General features: G+C 43.8%; 2 protein-coding genes across 3 annotated transcripts in view; both read right to left on the reverse strand.

Annotated features, from left to right (window-relative positions):
• fam222aa (family with sequence similarity 222 member Aa) overlaps positions 1 to 7,257 on the reverse strand; it is a 39,913-nt gene extending 32,656 nt beyond the window's left edge. Inside the window, exon 1 of one of the 2 annotated variants that reach the window (XM_047818568.1) lies at positions 7,226 to 7,257. The gene's annotated coding sequence lies outside the window, so the exon portion shown is untranslated. Of the gene's footprint in view, positions 1 to 6,000; positions 6,020 to 7,225 lie in introns of those variants that run through there. The other variant, XM_047818570.1, reaches the window with a different exon arrangement.
• LOC113647473 (BOLA class I histocompatibility antigen, alpha chain BL3-7-like) overlaps positions 1 to 7,500 on the reverse strand; it is a 189,315-nt gene that overhangs the window by 162,928 nt on the left and 18,887 nt on the right. The window lies entirely within an intron of this gene.

Consider the following 7,500-nt stretch of genomic DNA (forward strand, 5'->3'; position numbering starts at 1 on the left):
AAATCTAATAGTCAAGGAAATGAACATCAGGATGCTCAGATACGCAGGACTGAGACTTTTATCCTCCAAAACCACACACTGCTGCAGTTGATGGCTGTATAAAACTTATGTTTAACTCTTAAAATCTCTGTAAAAACTGACTTTTTGCTACGGTGTTATAAGAAAATAACTCTTCACGGTGACTGCACAGTAGTTTGCATGACTATTTGAAATGTGTTTCCATAACAGTAAAATTAACATCGCCATGAAATTTCTGTGTGCAACAACGACTCAAATCAGCACTGAAGCAAAAAGGGTATATTGGAAATATCCATTAATATATCAAACAAAGGAACACACACACACACACACACACACACACACACACACACACACACACACACACACACACACACACAGATGTACATAGTGCAGTTTTAATCACAGGACGAGAGGATGGCCGATTTGGATCGAAGCAGCTCGCTGCATATCGACTTCTCTGGCTTTGAAACATCAAAGTGAACCAAAAACACAGAACATGCCTCTGTGTGTGGAGGGTGCCATTAGTTAAATTCATCATGTCTGTGGAGAACACAGCGGTGTTCTATTGAAATGCGAAGAACCAGCAGGGGAGCGGAGGACGAGTAAATCAATCCCCATCAGACGTGAGGGTTAAACGGATCGATGGACTTTAATCAATGCGTCTAATGGAAGGCTGATTTTTCTGAATGGGCTGCTGGAGAAGAGTGAACAGGACAGGACCGAGCCGTTTCCACCTGTCACCACCAATCAGGGTCACCAGAAGAACAGAGGATAATGAAATTAGTCCATTTGGACAAGTTTAGCTTCCCTGTCTGTCTCTTTCTCTCCGGGTTTGCAGATGGAGGGCAGATGGAGGGCTGGTGGCAAGTTTCCAGGCTTTAAGGTCAACGGCAGAACAACGGATGGATTAAAAATGTAACAATGGATGCAAATAAATACAAATCCACTGCTTTCAGGACACGGTGTCACTGCGAGGGAGAAAAATATCCCATAATGCACCAGGGGCAGAGACAGAAAGAGTGACGAAGGATTAGAGAATGAGATCCTCACTTCACCACTCAGATGTTGCACACGGTTAGTAAATAATAAATAACAATTCTAACAAGGAGTTTATTGGAAAAGCAGCAAAAGGTGACTGTAAAAATATTCACTGTGTGTTTGACAACCAAATTCTTTTTTTTTCTCCTTTTCAACACGTGTCTGAACCTACAATCACACCACAGAACAACAACCAACAGGGTTTCAGCAAAGCTGTGCTTTCAGCAACAACAAAACAGATCCAAAGCACGTATCTGGATAGTTCCAGAGAGTGTGTGCTCATATTTCACCAGTTTCCTGCTCACGATGGTTTGGTCTTCTCCCAGTCCATATCAGTCCAGTCTGAAGGTTCCTCGGACCACTGTAGCTCCAGACTGCTGAAGTGGGCTTCTCCTGGTGTGATCCATCTACCTGAAGGTCCAGTATGCTGAGATGCTTTTCTGTTTTTAAACAGTTCTACAGAGTGATTAACTGAATCACAATAATCTTCCTGTCAGCTTGAACCAGTCTGTTGTTCCTTCGACCTCAATCATAGACACTGTCCACAGAACTATCCACAGAACAGTGGCTCACATGCGATTTTTTGTTTTTTTACACCGTTCTATGAGCGTAAACTCTATAAGCTGAAAGTGCTTTGAGTTAGAACCGGATTAGCTTGGACCGGATCAATATGGCCGACCACATGGGAGCCTGAGCTAAACCGCAGCTTAGAGCCTGCACACACCAGGAAGAGGTCAACACACACACACACACACACACACACACACACACACTCACACACACCTGCAGCAGCCAGGATTTTGGTTTGGTCAATCCTGTCACACCTCTGTAGGGAAGAAGAAGGAAGTGAAGCCTGGTTGGAGATGATGTCATCTCTTCGTGTGTGTATGTGTGTGTGAGAGAGAGACAGAATCCCATTTGTGGCTGTAGATGAGCTTTACCGTATCTGAGCCAAAGATCAGCGAGACACACGCTTCACATCATTTGCAATTGTTTCCTGTGACCTCCACTCATTCAAATAGCGGCACACACACACTCTCTCACACACACACACCTGTGTGTCATGTCAGGGTTTTGAGCCTTTACCCACAATTCCCTGAGGCTTTAAACATAAAGACTAAGTGGATTCAGATATTACATTTCATATTCCTCTTTGTACCCCCACCCCACCACACACACACACATACACATAATATCAGTGCTGAGGATCGGAGAAAGGAATAGGAGAGATGATGATGATGATGATGATGATGATGATGATGATGATGATAAAGAGCTTATACGTAAGTACATCTCTCTCTCTCTCTCTCTCTCTCTCTCTCTCTCTCTCTCACTCACACACACACACACACACACACACACACACACACACACACACACACACACACCTGAATGCATTAATAACGATCTGTGATTTGCAGCTACACTACTGTCAGTGCTGCTGTTACAGAAAATGAATCAATACCTTATATCCAATCAGAATCCAGGTTTTAACAGCACAGTGTTGTTCTTTTTATTCCACGCAGAAATCTATGTGAATTTCTGCTTTTCATTGATTCAGATTATTTGATTTGTCTCACCTATAAGAGTCGACTCTTTCAGCTGTTAAATGACTCTTTATGATGATTATGAAATAACTGAGTGGTAGATAAAGTGCAGTGTGAGAATGTAATTAATTGTGTGTATGTGTGTGTGTCCTGATGGGTCAGAGTGCAGGAATCTGTGGATGAGGGTTAAAGTGGGAACGGTGCACAGGGCTGATGGGATTCGGAGCAGTGGAAAATGTGACACGTGTTGATTTGGGTCATGGCTCGTCCTCCGGTTCTGATGGCCATCTGCTCCTGCAGCCACGGGGAGACACGCTGACATTTTCCTCCTGTCGAGAGGCCACAATCAAACGGAAACGGCCGGGGGGGATCTGAGAAGGGGGGAGGGGCAAACGGCAGGGGGGGCATCCATATGCTGGACATGCACTACAGCACTACACGCCTGCTTCTTTACACATAAGTCTCCCAGCATCTCTTCTGCTCACTCAAACAGAATCCTACACACACACACACACACACACACACACACACACACACACACACACACACACACACACACACACACACACACAACAAACTTAACCCTCAGGAGGACGTGTTAATGAGCTGATGAGGTGAATCAGGTGTGTTACAGCAGAACTGCTCTGATCTCCGTAGCTGAATTTTAAAAGGATTAAGAGATTAGAATAAAACAGGAAGACAATCTGAAATGAAATCACTAATCCACAGAAATGTGACGCTACAGAAGACTGGAGCTGTAACAGGATGAACGTCAGCGCTGATGTTCAGTGACAGGTCAGAGTCGCTACTGACAGAGTGAATGATGAGAAGGAGGGATGAAGAGACGGTTTAGTGGAGAGGGAGGAGGAAAAAGTGACATGACAGACGGAACAGAGAAAGGACAAACACGATTAAAAGGAAGCAGGTGGAATGTGTGTGAAAGCTGAGTTAAAGTTGTTGCTGTTGGATTTTCTCCTCCTGGTGAAATTCTCAATTTCCTGCCTGTCGACTTTCACAGTTTCTCCATGACTTTGACTTTTCTGACTTTTCCTGTTCTTTCTGACTCTCCCAGTCTTCTTGGCCTTTCGATGTTTCCACTTTTTCCTGCCCTTAACCTTTCCCCCTTTTCCCCTGCCTTTCAACTTTTCTTTTTTTTTTTACCCTGTTTTTAATCTTTTCTATTTTTTGTCCTGAAATTTGAGTCTCTTAGTTTTCTGCCTTTCTTGTTTTCTTTTCCCACTCGGGCCTTTACCATGATGTTTCCACAGGCCCAAGTAAAGATGTTAAAGGTCATGGCCTGGGATTACAGACGGCCGGAGGAGACATGCAGTGGGACTGACATTCGCTCCTCGGTGTGTGAACTCACTCTGGAGGAGCGGGTCAGGGGTGAGGCATGAATATTAAACACAATCATTTCTCTTCATTATGAATTCCTGCCTCAGAGGCACCACATCGATCACAACCACCAAACTACACAAACCAAGACATCAGCACTGCAGGAAGGAAACTCGAACTAAACCACCTAGAGTGAGCGAGAGAAGATGATCACTTCTCCTAATGAATACACAAACCAACACTGTTCACAACACTATGATTTCAAAAGACAGGAAAGAGCACGTGCGTATGTGTGTGTGTGTGTGGGGGGGCATCCAGTTTACACTTCTTGAGCAACAAACACTGTTTTATACACACACCACAACAAAGAGCTTTACGATAGGTCTGGATTTCTTCCTGTAACACCTCTAGCATCATTATTTCCCAACAGTGTGTGTGTGTGTGTGTGTGTGTGTGTGTGTGTGTGTGTGTGTGTGTGTGTGTGTGTGTGTGTGTAAAACAATCAGTGCTCTTTTTTCCAAACTGCCCCAATTACCCCACCATAATGACCCCCTGTCTGTGTGTGAGTGTGTGTGAGAGTGAGACAGGGAGGAGATGTGGTGTACTGAGAGAGGGGGTTTGAGGGGGAGGTGTAATCAGAGTGACTCTGGCATTTAAATGCACATCTGTTCTGTCAAGAGGAACAGGAAATCTCTCCTTCCACTTCCTTTCACACACAACGCACACTGAAGACATAAACCTGGTTTTCTACTTTTCTAAAGATTTTGCCTAACATTTTCCCCTGACCTCAGCTCTTTTGGCAGTAATTGATGTATTATAATTTTTTATTTATAAACCTTTTTCTTTATGCCGTGACAACAAGTTGTCTCGCTTTACCCTGTCTTTCATTTTATACCTGATTTTAGATTTTATACCTTTTTCTCTGCCCTTTCTCCGTGTTTTCCCTTATTTTATTTCTCTCAGTTAAATTTCTCAGCGTGTTCTTTTCCTGTTGCACTTTTCCCTTTCTGCTCTTCTTCCTTCCCTTTTTCCTCCTCCCTCATCAATGCTGGTACAGAAAGCTGTTTAGAAGTGGATGCGAGTCTGATGCGAGTCTCTCTCATTTGTTCATCAGGGACGGGCGGTATAAAGAGGCTGGTATGAAGGTAAACCTCAGGCTGGTATTTAAACATCTGATTTAAATAGAAGAGGAAGAAAAGATTCAGTCAAACACAGCCGGGTTAAAACCACAGGAACAGTCTGAAGTCTCATGATTCCTCATCACCTTTACAAGCTCTGTTAACACAAGCACAAGGTCTCGGTTTCACAGTGTGGGGTTAAAACAAAGCAGAAAGTAGAAAGCGGAGGAGACAGAAAGAACATCAAAGAAAATCAATACACAAAAAACACCATTATATTCATAAATTGAAGACACATAAACCTGCTCTCTCTCTCTCTGACTGCTCCTGTAGCTCTGTTGGGGCCGTGGGTGTGTGTGTGTGTGTGTGTGTGTGTGTGTGTGTGTGTGTGTGTGTGTGTGTGTGTGTGTGTGTGTGTGTGTGTGTGTGTGTGTGTGTGTGTGTGTGTGTGTGTGTGTGTGTGTGTGTTTGTTGATACGGATGAATGCTTATTAAAGATGTCCCAGTTTTGTTTATTTTCTCTCTTTTCATTTTGGATGTGTGTCTGGGATTAGTAACATTTGTTGTTTGTGTGTGTGTGTGTGTGTGTGTGTGTGTGTGTGTGTGTGTGTGTGTGTGTGTGTGTGTGTGTGTGTGTGTGTGTGTGTGCGTTTGTGTGTGTATTAAGTGGGTCAGTGCTGCAGTGTGTGTTTGTGTGTATATATAATGATTTTCTAAAGCAGTGAATACATTAATAACAGCAATAAAGCCTTAGTTCAGAAAGCCAGAGTTTTTGTTTCCATCAAACACAAACACAGGAAGGATTCTGTAAATCCTCCTCATTCAGGAGAAATGATTAAACCTGAAGACTAATCCCTGCTCAGCTGTGGGACTAATCCTCATGTGGAACTGAACATCTATCTCAACATCCTGTTCACTACAGTTTTACACCACCATGACACTACACACACACACACACACACACACACACACACACACACACACACACACACACACGAATTTAGTAGGAGTGTGTGTGAGAGAGAGAGAGAAAGAGAGAGATTTCAATCTCCTGCCAGTAGGATCTCACTGTCCTGCATTTACATCAGTGAACACTGAAGATACAATGACAATTTGTTTCCCAAAAAAGTGACCACATGCATACAAACACTCTCTCAAACCTGCACACACACATGCAAAATACACACACACTCTCTCTTATTACACTATTCTGCGTGTGTTTTGCATGTGTGTGCTGATTTGAGAGAGTGTTTACATGCTCCTCGCCTCATGCGCAAAACCATCGTGCTGAAAGCCATATCTATTTTCAAACAAAAACCTCAACACTAACACTGACAGTGTTTATCTAAAGACTTAATCACACTTCCACACACAGAGCACATCTTACCATAGCGACGTCCTCAACAGGGGTCACCCACCAGGGTGAGGCATCTCTCTCATGCCCTGGTCAGCTCACGCTGCATGCATCTGTGAAAGAAAGAGAGACTGATGAGGGAATAGAACTAAACGACAAGCAGATTAAAGACATGAGGAGATCCAGACAAGACGCTGACGCTGTTCCAGAAGGCGTAAAAGCTCACGCTGCACTCGTGCCGAGATTAGAGAGTTCACGCTGTTGATCTCATGACACACGTCTACACCCTGATTCACTTCACTTCAGTGTTCAGAGGATGGACATCAGCGCTCACTTCACCTGACATCACACAGACACACAAACACAACCCAGCATTCAGAGCATGGACTTCACACAGCCACGCAAACACTGAACTGTGTCTGAACACATTTGAACTTCGTGCTAAACACACATGTCTTCCACAAGACAGTGCTGCTGAATTCTGGATTCTGATTGGTCAGAAGGTGTTTCTGTAACACAGCTGGTCTAATACATGTCAGTTTCTATAGTAACCGCTCCTTCACAGTAACCACCTATCACACCAATCTGCTGTTGATAAGTTTCCTTCAACGGTGTGTTTTATTCCTCTCCTCCTCAGGTGTGAAAGTCTGTAGCAAGTGAACTGAGGGAAGAAACTCCGACTAATTGATTCTTTCCAGCAGTAACGACTAGACTCGCTCCCACTACAGGACATCCTTACAACGTGATGTGCTGATGGAGGAGCTTTCATTTCATTCTAGAAGGGAATTTCGCTGGTGTGCCATATTTATCACCACACACACACACACACACACACACACACAGAGTGAAAGTCACATCACGGCGTCATTTTAACCGAATGAGAGTGAGAAAGTCTGGATTCACAGCTTTACTGAAAGCTCCTCTGAGAGAAACAAACCAACTTTAAATGTAGTTAAGAATCTCTCAGAACAGGAGGAGGATCCTTTAGAGTTAAATCAGTAAAGGTTGTAGGCTCTCCCTGAGGGACCCTGAGGTAGAACCTGTAGGCGTCCACAGAAGCCGTGAGGAACCGGTTTGAACAGCTTTC

This window comes from Tachysurus fulvidraco, chromosome 9 (assembly GCF_022655615.1).
Source record: "Tachysurus fulvidraco isolate hzauxx_2018 chromosome 9, HZAU_PFXX_2.0, whole genome shotgun sequence".
NCBI lineage: Eukaryota > Metazoa > Chordata > Actinopteri > Siluriformes > Bagridae > Tachysurus > Tachysurus fulvidraco.